The 12,894-nt window shown below is 38.3% G+C and overlaps 1 protein-coding gene and 1 pseudogene across 1 annotated transcript in view; one reads left to right on the forward strand and one right to left on the reverse strand.

Moving 5' to 3' along the window:
* Positions 1 to 12,894, reverse strand: part of LOC118561913 — a 716,353-nt gene that overhangs the window by 634,274 nt on the left and 69,185 nt on the right. The gene's annotated exons all lie outside the window — the stretch shown is intronic.
* Positions 1 to 12,894, forward strand: part of LOC118561874 — a 951,216-nt pseudogene that overhangs the window by 596,603 nt on the left and 341,719 nt on the right.

The raw sequence follows: 12,894 nt of genomic DNA on the forward strand, positions 1-12,894 counted from the left end.
AGTGAATTCTATTTAATTTCTTGCTATCCTCAAATTTCATTACCCACCTTTGTTGCTTTAAAACATGTAATCAAATTATGATACTTTTACTGTCTTAATCTTTCAGCAATATAATTATTACATTATTTTTTTCTTGAATCTTTCCAAGGTCTTCTATCATCCATCTTCTTTCTTTTTCATATCTCCCACATGCTAATATAACAATATCTACACAATGTTGACATATTTCCATAATGTTTCTTTTGAAAAATGAATATATGCAATATATAATTAAGTCCTGTGTGACCAAATGTTAATTATGTTATTAATTTATCCTCCCTCCTGTTTCTCTGTCCTGTACTCATTTCTCTTGATTGTATCATATTGAATCATATAATACAATCTACTCTTTTTTGCTTCTTTTCATTCATTTTGTCACTTTTTATTTATTTATTTGTTTGACTACACTACCCTCTGATTTTCTTGTAATTACACTAAAATTATTTTTCCTTTGTTGTTGCCATTTTGGCCTTCAATGGCTGCTGGTACCCATTAAAAAAAATAATAATTCCATCATTTGAATTCTGAACAACGAATGCTGTATTTCAACGCTTTTAATGGTTTTAGGACTCTATCCACTGTAATGCTAATAGAATGGATAAAAATTCTCCCGTGTATACTGATAGTCCCTTATTGATTTGATTTCTTTGCACTTTTGGTACAACACTTGCTTTTCCTATGTTGCCAGCAGAGTTTTTTTGATGTATCTGTCAATATCTTTACATATTAAGAAAAACAATTTACTGTATGTATTCCTGCAGTATATATGAATTGAATATGACTTCTTTTTCCTTTTTATCTTTATTAATTTATTTTTGGTCCATAAATGCTAAATCTACTTTTGCATCTGTTAAACTCCATAGTGGAATCTGTGTTAATGTTACCATTGAATTTATGGTTTCGTTACTTATTTGTGTTCTTTTAACTTCTTATTGATTATCCAACCTCGCTTTATTTCTTTTTCCCAGCATGGTTTTAGAGTCTCTAATGTTGTTTGATCTGGATCACTGCTAAGTATACACAATAATTTATTACCATTTGAGTTGTTCTTAATTGTAAATGCATTTTTCCTATAAATACTTTAAAAAGTTTTGTTGGTGTTGTTTTAAATATTTCTTTACATAATCGTAACGGTAAATGTTGAATATTGTCTAATGTGTCGTTTGTCTGTAATGTTAACATAAACAGATGGGGTCGCTTTACTGTCTGGCAACGTAAAAGAGCGCCCAGAAGAAGTTTATTCGGGTCCTAACCCAAAATACCGGGCTGACCAGTGGCGGCTGGCCAGTAGGGGGCGCTCGGGCGCCGCCCCCTTTAAATCGTTTAGATAATAAATGATTTCTGAACTGCAAAGTACTGAAAAATGTATTTATTCAGACTGTGTGTCCAATAGACATGTTAGAATTTATTAAAATAGTAAATACATAATTCTATTTAATTGCTCACATTGTGCACACTTCCTCCTTTCCTATGTGCAGGGCGCCGGTCTAATGGGAGTGAATGTAGGCGCAGCAACTTGGGCAAGCACGTCATCTGAGGCTGACTTTTAATTGGTTATCTAGGCTTTTCCACAGGGCGCACCGCTCTGCGTCCCGGACACACCTATTCTGTTGTGTCATTACTGGTAGAGTGTCAGTACTAGCTAATTTTTTAAAAAACATTGTGTGATTGGACAATCCCCGATTCGACTCATAGCGCAGCTGCAGTTTGTTAGGTTGATTCACGTTTACGTTTGCAAAGCGGAGTAGTTTCAAAATGAGAGAAACTTCTGTTTTGTCTTTACAAAAAAATGCTTTTACAAAGCGTTCACTTGAAGAAAAACACTGGATAAAGGAGCTTGGACCGGATCGTCTTAATTTACAAATTCAGCAGCAGGCAAGTGATCTCTCCACTCCATGGTTGGAAAAGCAGTGTAGGTAGTAGTCAGCCAGTGAAGAGGCGTTGGATACTCAGTGTAGAAGACCATGAAAGGATTGCTGCAGAGGTGAGTTGTTGTGGAAAATCACTGTTACACTGGTTTATAGTAATGTTATTTAATATATTAGGAAGATGTGCGTTGTAGTTAGAAATACCTTTAGTTGTGTCTATGCTGTGTAGGTATGTTGATATAATGTTTGTCAGCAAGATATTTTATTATTTAAGTTGTACTGAAGTTTATGAGTAATGGGGAATAAAACATTTGGTTACTGAATTTTGTATAATCTTGTCCCACAAAAATGCTGTAACACATTTCATAACACAGCCTTAAAAATGGCAGCAAATGTTATTAAAATCAGGAAAACAATCTAGAAGAAGTCTTTTCAGAAACTGTCACGCTCTTGGAGATCCTCCTCACCACACTTATGACCACAGCAGAAGCTGAAAGGTGCTTTTCAACTCTGAAAAGAATCAAGACTTTTCTGAGAAACTCAATGACTCAGGACAGGCTGAATGCATTGGCCATGTTGTCAATGGAGAAAAGACTAGTCACAGAGATGACTGACTTTAACAAGAATATAATTGAGAAATTTGCTGGGCAGAAGGAAAGGAGGGCAAAATTCATGTTCAAATAGTGCTATTTTTAAAAGATTTGTTTTGTTTGTTTTTCATTTGTGTGTTTGTGTGCGCCCCCCTCAGTTTTTTTAGCACCAGCCGCCACTGGGGCTGACAAAAAATAAATAAAAAATACCGGGCTGAATGATCGCAGGCTGTAGAAATGACACGATTGTTACGCGGACTTCTTAAAAATATTAGGCGTCCTGATACAAAGAAAAACAAAAGACGAATAGTGAAATGGATGCAGCGATGTGGTATTCTGAAGAGGAAGATGAATTGTGCAAAATGCAATCGAAGAATGAAACTTATGAAATGCGATCGCAACGATGGGCTGCGTTGGTAAGCAGAAGCTTTGATCTAACGTTATATACGTAACTGTAAACTTAGCAATTAGCTAGTTGGTACAAATTTTGTAATACAGCTTAAAAGGAATAGCGCAAAACAAACTGTATGATCAGTGCTCTAGCAAAGTTAACTTGGCTTTCTCGTACAGCAAAACGTTAGCTGTTATGTAACCTTGATCCGGGTTTTTACTTTTTTCTCCCATTAGGGTATGTAAGCATCACAAAAGCAACCCATTATCAGTGCGTAATGGGTCCATATTCACAAAGTCTCACATCCCTTTGGCAAAATGGCTTGAGTTCATGTTAAGGTACAGTTTACATGTTATTGATAAAAAAATAAAATAAAACAATGAAAAAAAAATTTATTTTTCGTTTTCATTCGTTTTTGTAAGTCTTAAGTCAATAGCAGGCCATGTCTTTATCATTAAGATAGTACAATTCCATTTCACTTATGTTACTTAATGTCTTTTTCTTCAGGTTTTCACAAGGTTTGCAACTGAAACAACTATCTCAGAGGGAATAGCAGCAAGTTCCAAGACACTCACAAGAATGACAACAATTCTAAGAAAGGTTTTTGCATTAATTATTATTCATCTGTTACTTAAATCTAATTTAATTGTTTGAAGTCAAAATGTATAGTTGAATTCAATAGTACTACACATTTATTTAGTTCACTTAGTGCTGAGTGATATGGCTTAAAAATAAAATCTGTGATACATAATTTTAATAGATTTTTTTCCTTAAAAAGTAGATAAAACTAAGAAATCAGTCACATAATTTATCTGACAAAAAACCCCATTAACAAACCAAAATGGATTTCCCTATTGGGCTTGAAGAGTAAACCTTAAAATAAGGCTAAAATAAATAGAAGGTTCTGCTTGAACAAAGATAAGTGCCTGTATTGTGACTAATAGTGCAATATTTTTTCTTTTCACAAAACTTACATCATATGATATAGTTATGCTATATCTTATGCTTTACATTATTTTAACATTTTTTAATTGATTCTGAAGGTGAGGCAGCTTTTATTTTTGTGTGGCAGCGCCATGATCAATTACATACAGCAGAAACCCTTAGGTTTTCTAATGTTTAGGGTAAAAAAAGTTTCATCTTTTGAGTATTTTCAATTCAATTCGATTTTATTTATATAGCGCCATTTCACTTTACAAAATCAAAATCAATCATATTATACAGATTGGTCAAAAAATGTCCTATATAAGGGAACCAGTTGATTGCATCAAAGTCTTGACAAGCATCATCACTCCTGAAGAAGCAAAGAGCTACAGGGAGAGTCGTCTGCATTGTCCATGGCTTTGCAGCTATCCCTCATACTGAGCAAGCATGAAGCGACAGTGGAAAGAAAAACTCCTCCCATTAATGGAAGGGAAAATCCACCAACAGAACCAGGCTCAGTATGAACGGTCATCTGCCTCGACCGACTGGGGGTTAGAGAAGACAGAGCAGAGAAACAACAAAAGAAACAAAAAAGCACAGAAGCACACATTGATCCAGTAATCTGTTCTACATTAGATGGTAGTAGCGGGTGAGCCGTCTTCTCTGGATGATGTCACAGTTAACAGAACGTCAAACCAATATGGGAGTTGGTTCCACAGGAGAGGAGCCTGATAGCTACAGGATCTGCCTCCCATTCTACTTTTAGAGACTCTAGGAACCACCAGCAGACCTGCAGTCTGAGAGCGAAGTGCTCTGTTAGGAACATACGGAGTAATCAGAGCTCTGATATATGATGGAGCTTGATTATTAAGGGCTTTATACGATAGAAGAAGAATTTTAAAATCTGTTCTTGATTTAACAGGAAGCCAATGAAGGGAAGCTTAAATTGGAGAAATATTATCCCTCTTGTTGATTTTTATCAGAACTCTTGCTGCAGCATTTTGGATTAGCTGAAGACTTTTGCCGCATTTTGTGGACATCCTGATGGCTTATTTCCAAAGTATACTTTCCTAAACATATATTCAACAATGCAAGCTTTTACCAAAACAATTTACACTTTTTATCTATCGGTAGATGGAGGGAGGGCCATGGAGTGGATTGGCAAAAAAAAAAAAAAAAAAAAAAAATCTTGATTTTCAAAAAATTAAACCTTCATAAATGGCAAATTTGAATTAAGCGTTAAAATAAATTTATATCCCAGTTCTAGGTTCACTCAGTGACACTTGTATTGGACATACATTGATAGTTAGTATGTAGAAATGCACATACAAAGACACTTTTTCCCTAAACCTGTGAATACATTATATTTATCAAATATCATTGTTAGGCAATATTACAAGTCAACTTGTTGATGTATTTTTTTTACATTTGAAGGTGTGCATGGCTGCTGTTGTGCGCCTGAGGAAGAGAGGAATGAAAATTGGTGGTCGTCATCGCTTCGTTGTTATTGATGAGAGCAAATTTGCTCACAAACGAAAGGTAAGTTGTAATTCTTTATGCAGGTCTAATTTAACCTTTTACATAACCAGATATACATTTTGTGAAAATAAATTTAAACACTCCGATTTCCTAATGCTTATTTTTACCCTTCAGGAATGGTTCATGGTTTTCACGATAAAAAAAAAACATATTTGGATTTGCCCCACTCTGTTCATAGTGGACCATATGTTGGTCTTTAATTCTTCTGGACTTCCGTGGAGAAAACCTAATTTCTCCACTTCCTGCAGCCAATCTCTGAAAAAAAGGGCATTCACTCAAAACTTCTCTCAGGCCAGGACACACTGACCCCACTCTTGAGCAAGGCAGAAAGGCCTGGAAAAAAAAACACTCCTGAGATACTTGGCAGTGAGCGGACTCCTGCTGTGCACGGCCAGTTCGAGCCAGTGGAACCATGCCTATAGAGGCATTTAGTTGTTGACAATGTCCTGTATTGAGCATTAATGTTGATAATAATCGAGTCATACTTTTAATGGTTAGAGGAAAAGGACCCAGAATTCAGCCAGACCAGCAGAGGTTTCTTAAAAAAAGCCCTTTAATTACCAACTCAAAAAACGGGGAAAAATCCAAACAGATTGTAGAACAAAAAGATGACACAAAAAATAAACTAACGAGCAGGGCAGACAAGGCAGGAACAGACCGGACAGACTGGCTCAGGTTTCTGGAGGAAAAAGGGGTCAAAAATCCAAAACGCAAACTAACACACAGAATTGCAGGAGACTCACCCATACTCAACAGGACAACCTGGCACTGATGTCTGGTCTCAGCAGTTTATATGAAGGTGGAATCAGGTGAAACCGGTGAGAGGTGATTGCAGCAGGGGTGGAGTTAGGCAGGTGTGCAGAGTAAGTAATTAGACCAGACATCAGTGCCGAGGCTCAAAACAGACCAGATCAGAAACCAAACTAAAAACAATAACTGTAAAAGAAGTCTCAAAACTCACACTAAGACACAAACCAAAACTAAGACAGAACTCCAACTATGACAGAACCTAAAACACAAATAAACCAAAAAGCAGGGAAAAGCCAACTTTAACCAAATCATAAACAGGAACCAAGACAGAATATTACAATACTTATATTAAATATTCTCAGTTTATTGAGTTAACCGGGGAACGACATAAAATAAACAAATGTGTCCTTCTCTGTTGTAGATAAGCACACATTTATCCTTTTGGATCCTGCGCTCCCAGCCCAAGTGATAAAACATTTTTGGAACTCAGTGTGTTGTCTCCAATGGCGATAGTGTGACTTTACCTGCGTGCAAACCCAGGTGACTGAGCTGAAAGTAGGAGGGACATCTTAGCTTAGGAGAAACACAAAGCTTCCTTACACCTGGATGTTCTGAACCCAAACACAGGACGTTTTACCCTTGATAGTTTTACGCAACTCAATTTTTTTGTGACAAATTCCTAAATTTTCTACAGCAGGTAACCACCGTGCCTGGCACTGGGTATACACTTGTAAAATGAAGCTCTCCTTGTACCTGTTGGCGGATTAATGTCTACCTTGTGTGAGCCTAGAGATAGAAATTGCTCCGGATGCGATCTGGCACAATTTAGAACAGCTAATTATGATTAAATTAACCATGTTCCTCCACAGACCTATAGTAATTTACAATATTCCCTGACCTTCTGGGGGGTGGCCATCGATTTTTTTGGCAGGGTGCCCCCTTATAAAATGGTAGGATAAACACTGGATTGGGAGATGTTCCCTCTTTTTATGTAATTTTAAGTATTTGTCTCCTTTGCATTACCTTTCAGTACCATCGTGGCAGATGTGGCAAAACATGGCATCGCAAACGCCAGTGGGTCTTCGGGATGCTGGAGGTTGATGAAAATTCTAGAAAACCCATTCTGAAACTGGTCAAGGACCGCTCAAGGCAAACCCTTACACGCCAAATACGACGACATATCAGACCTAGGACATCTATCCTCACAGATGAATGGCGTGCCTACAGGGGGCAGCTTTCCCAGTATGGATATCACCAGTACTCTGTCTGCCATAAAAAAAACTTTGTCGACCCAGTCACTGGTGCTCATACTCAACACATTGAGCGTGCATGGCAGAATTACAAGTTGGAAATATGGCGTCATAGAGGCAATCGAACTCCTGAGACACTACAGAGTCACCTCAAAATGATAGAGTGGCACCACTGGTTAGGTGTCTGTCATTATAATGGTGTCTTGGGCAGAATTTTCCATGATGTTAAACAATATCTCAAGTAAATATAGACTATGACTTTTGAAACAACTTTGTTAAAGAAGTAATTGTTTTTTCAGTTGTTTTAATTAGTATTTCAGAAATAAAGTTTACTGAACAAGAAGTTGATCCTTCTGTTTGAGGAAGAACAACTTTTTCTTTTTTGTACTGAAGTTTGTGCTGAAACATTGCTAAAAAATTGAACTCTCTTTTGGAGGAAGAAAAAATAATAGTATTGTTCAAAGCAAATAAAAGAAAGTGTTTGTGTTTACTTGTGGATTGGTTTTATTACAGTATTTAAAAGCATTTATCAGTGTAATAAATAGTTTTAAAGGTCTAGGAAGATATTGCACTATGTTATTAAAGCTTTTGACAGCATAATGACACTTAATGACATCTTTATAACTAGTCCTATATGTTTCACTTTACTTGAGGTAAGGGAACATTTTCTTGACTATTTTATTAAGGCATTTGACAGGATACAAATGCTTAATGACATCTTTATAACTAGTCCTATAAGGAGACATTTTTATAATACAATTTAAATGGTCTCATGATAGCCAAAGTTAAGAACAAACACATATGACAGTGTAATTTAATGTAAAAACATGCATAACAATAACTTTTTAAAGGTTTATAATTAGATCTGTCATGACATATTTATGATGGGTTATGAGTTTTGGGTTTATGTAAAGTTGTCATAACAAAGACATTTTTGTCTCTGTTAATGTCAAGTTGTCATAACAAAGACATTTTAAACAATGTCAACTTTCCTTTAATAGTGTCATAATTTACCGAATGACAATTAATGACAACAGTCCTTAACATTCATAAAGAGTCATTTATGTTCATAACAGGTGTTATGTCATGTTTATGACAGTGTAATGTCAGTCTTATGTACACCCCTTCAAATAAAGTGTTACCCCTCTTTTTAACTTCTTTGTATCGTGTTCATTTGATGCTCAGTTTTTCCGTTTTAAGGACTTTTACTGTGAAGCTCTTGGTGATTTCATCTGTGAAAACTGCTGTATGAATATTTCCTTCCTTCCTAATTGTTCTGGTTCCTCCACAGAGTGGACCAGCAGAACTCAGAGGTTCCCAGAGGTCCGTCTGCCCGGCAGCATCAAACCCAGCTGGACTCCATATTTATGGTCTGTACATGTACAACAAGTACTTTTCCATCGGTTCTTTTCAGTCGTCTCCATGCTGGACTTTGTGGACCAGTGGACCGTCAGTCTGTCCAACATGGTTCTGATGTTTGGATCCATGATCTCAGTCTGATGTGTCCTTCATATATTATTCTGTTCCAGCTCCTGGAGGACAACATTGTCACTTTTGTGAAGAAGGAGCTGAAGAAGATCCAGAAGGTTCTGAGTCCAGATGACCCAGACTGCTTAGAGAGTCAGAGAGATGATGAGGAGGTGGTGCTGGAAGGTGAGGATGAAGAGCAGAGGAGGAGCAGCAGAGAGGCACTGATGAAGATCACTCTGAACTTCCTGAGGAGGATGAAGCAGGAGGAGCTGGCTGACCGTCTGCAGAGCAGTAAGAGGATTTCTACAAAGATTTAACCTGATGGATAAATCACACATTTACTGATGTCTGAAGAGATGGAATCACATTTATTCACATCATCTTCAGAAGATCATTTGGTTTCCTTCCTGATTTCACTTTTTGTGTTCATTTAGAACATTTTGCTGCAGTTTGTCAACATCAACTTAAATCTGGTCTGAAGGAGAAGTTCCAGTGTGTGTTTGAGGGGATCGCTAAAGCAGGAAGTCCAACCCTTCTGAACCAGATCTACACAGAGCTCTACATCACAGAGGGAGGGACTGGAGAGGTCAATGAGGAACATGAGGTCAGACAGATTGAAACAGCATCCAGGAAACCACACAGACCAGAAACAACCATCAGACAAGAAGATATCTTTGAAGTCCCACCTGGAAGAGATCAACCAATCAGAACAGTGATGACAAAGGGAGTGGCTGGCATTGGGAAAACCGTCTTAACCCAGAAGTTCACTCTGGACTGGGCTGAAGACAAAGCCCACCAGAACATCCACTTCATATTTCCATTCACCTTCAGAGAGCTGAATGTGCTGAAAGAGAAAAAGTTCAGCTTGGTGGACCTTGTTCATCACTTCTTTACTGAAACCAAAAGAATCTGCAGCTTTGAACACTTCCAGGTTCTGTTCATCTTTGATGGCCTGGATGAGAGTCGACTTCCTCTGGACTTCCAGAACCAGGAGATCCTGACTGATGCTACAGAGTCCACCTCAGTGGATGTTCTGCTGACAAACCTCATCAGGGGGAAACTGCTTCCCTCTGCTCGCCTCTGGATAACCACACGACCTGCAGCAGCCAATCAGATCCCTCCTGAGTGTGTTGGCATGGTGACAGAGGTCAGAGGGTTCACTGACCCACAGAAGGAGGAGTACTTCAGGAAGAGATTCAGAGATGAGGAGCAGGCCAGGAGGATCATCTCCCACATGAAGACATCAAGAAGCCTCCACATCATGTGCCACATCCCAGTCTTCTGCTGGATCACTGCTACGGTTCTGGAGGATGTGTTGGAGACCAGAGAGGGAGGAGAGCTGCCCAGCACCCTGACTGAGATGTACATCCACTTCCTGGTGGTTCAGACCAAAGTGAAGAAGGTCAAGTATGATGGAGGAGCTGAAACAGATCCACACTGGAGTCCAGAGAGCAGGAAGATGATTGAGTCTCTGGGAAAACTGGCTTTTGATCAGCTGCAGAAAGGAAACCTGATCTTCTATAAATCAGATATGACAGAGTGTGGCATCGATATCAGAGCAGCCTCAGTGTACTCAGGAGTGTTCACACAGATCTTTAGAGAGGAGAGAGGGCTGTACCAGGACAAGGTGTTCTGCTTTGTCCATCTGAGTGTTCAGGAGTTTCTGGCTGCTCTTCATGTTCATCGGACCTTCATCAAATATGGTGTCAACCTGATGGAAGAAACACAAAAATCTAAGAATTCTTTATTTTCTAAGAAACCTAAACCAAAGTCTTTTCAGCAGAGAGCTGTTGATCAGGCCTTCCAGAGTCCAAATGGACACCTGGACTTGTTCCTCCGGTTCCTCCTGGGACTTTCACTGCAGACCAATCAGAGACTCCTACAAGGTCTGCTGACACAGACAGGAAGTAGCTCACAGACCAATCAGGAAACAGTTCAGTACATCAAGAAGAAGATCAGTGAGAATGTGTCTGCAGAGAAAAGCATCAATCTGTTCCACTGTCTGAATGAACTGAAGGATCGTTCTCTAGTGGAGGAGATCCAACAGTCTCTGAGATCAGGAAGTCTCTCCACAGATAAACTGTCTCCTGCTCAGTGGTCAGCTCTGATCTTCATCTTAGTGTCATCAGCAGAAGATCTGGATGTGTTTGACCTGAAGAAATACTCTGCTTCAGAGGAGGTTCTTCTGAGGCTGCTGCCAGTGGTTAAAGCCTCCAACAAAGCTCTGTAAGGACACAGATTGTAGCTGCTTTTATTTCTGATAGTGAGAAATCTGCTAATGAGTTAAATATTGATTCATGTTGCTTCAGTTTATTTATAATGAACCAGTTCACAACAAAAGGCAACATAAAGACGTGTAAAATCAGAAAGATCCATCAATCTTCCCAAGGAGAACATTGGTGACTGATAAGAAATCAACAATATTTCTGATGAATTGTTTAATAGCAGATTTTTCTCCCTGTCTCCTCAGACTGAGTGGCTGTAACCTCTCAGAGAGAAGCTGTGAAGCTCTGTCCTCAGTTCTCAGCTCCCAGTCCTCCAGTCTCAGAGAACTGGACCTGAGTAACAACAACCTGCAGGATTCAGGAGTGAAGCTTCTCTCTGCTGGACTGGAGAGTCCAAACTGCAGACTGGAAACTCTCAGGTACAAAGTTCTCCATCCTGTTGAAACCAGATTTATGTCCATTACCTGTTAAAACATGATGGAAATGTTAGTTCAGTGATAGATTTGTTAACTTTTGTCTGACCTTTATTTACTCCTATACTTTACCGTATAGGAGTGATTCTCAAAGGGTTTATTTTGTGAACACTTGAAATATATTCAGGACGCCCATCCCATCAGAATGTTAGAATTAGGGCTGTCAGTTTTAGCACGTTATTCACACGTCACCTTTGTTAGACCATAACGCAGACACATTTTTTTGTCGCCGTTAATCTCGTGTCAAAACACGTACACCATTCCCTAACATTATTATTATTATTATTATTATTATTATTATTATTATTATTATTATTAATAATGTCATCACCGTTCCCTAATGTTTTGTAATTATGTAATTACCCGCCGCGCTCTCTGGACTGCGTTTGTTTTACCCTCGGCGCTTTCTGTAGTTTCAAGGTCGCTAGAGACTGTAGCAAACAGACACACGCTCACTGTTGTCAAGACTGTTTATTTCATGATACTTTGGGCTTCTTTTTTCTAAAGTCACTTGTAAATTTAATGAGTCGGGGGTTGTGCATTTTTTGGGCATGTCTCTGAAAGTGAAATCTCTTATTCAGGCTCTAAAATAAGTGACGAAACAGCGGTTATTAAGAGACCTGCTTGCACGAAATATCCCTCCGCCATAGGAGCAGAGAGAGCAACTCTGCCCGTATTTTCTGCAGTTTACTGTTGCAATAACGTGATTACGGCTGAAAGTAGATTAGGCGGTGCAGAGATTGGTTCTGAAGGTAACATTGCAGAAACCCAACCCATAAACCATACTTTAATGCTTATTAATTTGTTGTCTCTGTATTTAACAAACTAAGGCTGAATCACGGTACCAAACGAAGTACCTGGAGTTACTAAACAGCTGCTAAACAGTCTCTTTCAAGGGTATTAAGCTCCTGCACAGTTACAAGCAAAGTGTAAGACTGGAATGACCTGGAAATTTAAAACCTTTTTCCAGGCTTAAACTGTATGAATATGGATATAAACAGCAAGCAAAAATATTCAAAGAAGTTATTGTTGTTGGCGTGAAAGCTCAGAATTAGATGTGTGTGAGAGAGTGAAAAAAATTAACAAAAAACCAAACTTATGACTTTATTGAAATGTACATTTTTTTATAATTTTTTTTTGTATATGCATAATACCATGTCTATCTTTGTTGAAAAGGCAAAAAAATATATCGGCATGAAAACAGGTATTTATTTACACATTAGTTTATACATTGTGTAAAAATCAGAGCGTCATGACAAGTGATTTAGCCATTATAGGCCAGAGTTTAACATATTATATACCCCAGAAGATGGCATCGAGTCATTTACCCCGTTTACACTACCATTTTTAACCGTGCCGAGACCAGTCAGAGCTC

The sequence above is a fragment of the Fundulus heteroclitus genome, unplaced genomic scaffold (assembly GCF_011125445.2).
Source record: "Fundulus heteroclitus isolate FHET01 unplaced genomic scaffold, MU-UCD_Fhet_4.1 scaffold_75, whole genome shotgun sequence".
Classification (NCBI taxonomy): domain Eukaryota; kingdom Metazoa; phylum Chordata; class Actinopteri; order Cyprinodontiformes; family Fundulidae; genus Fundulus; species Fundulus heteroclitus.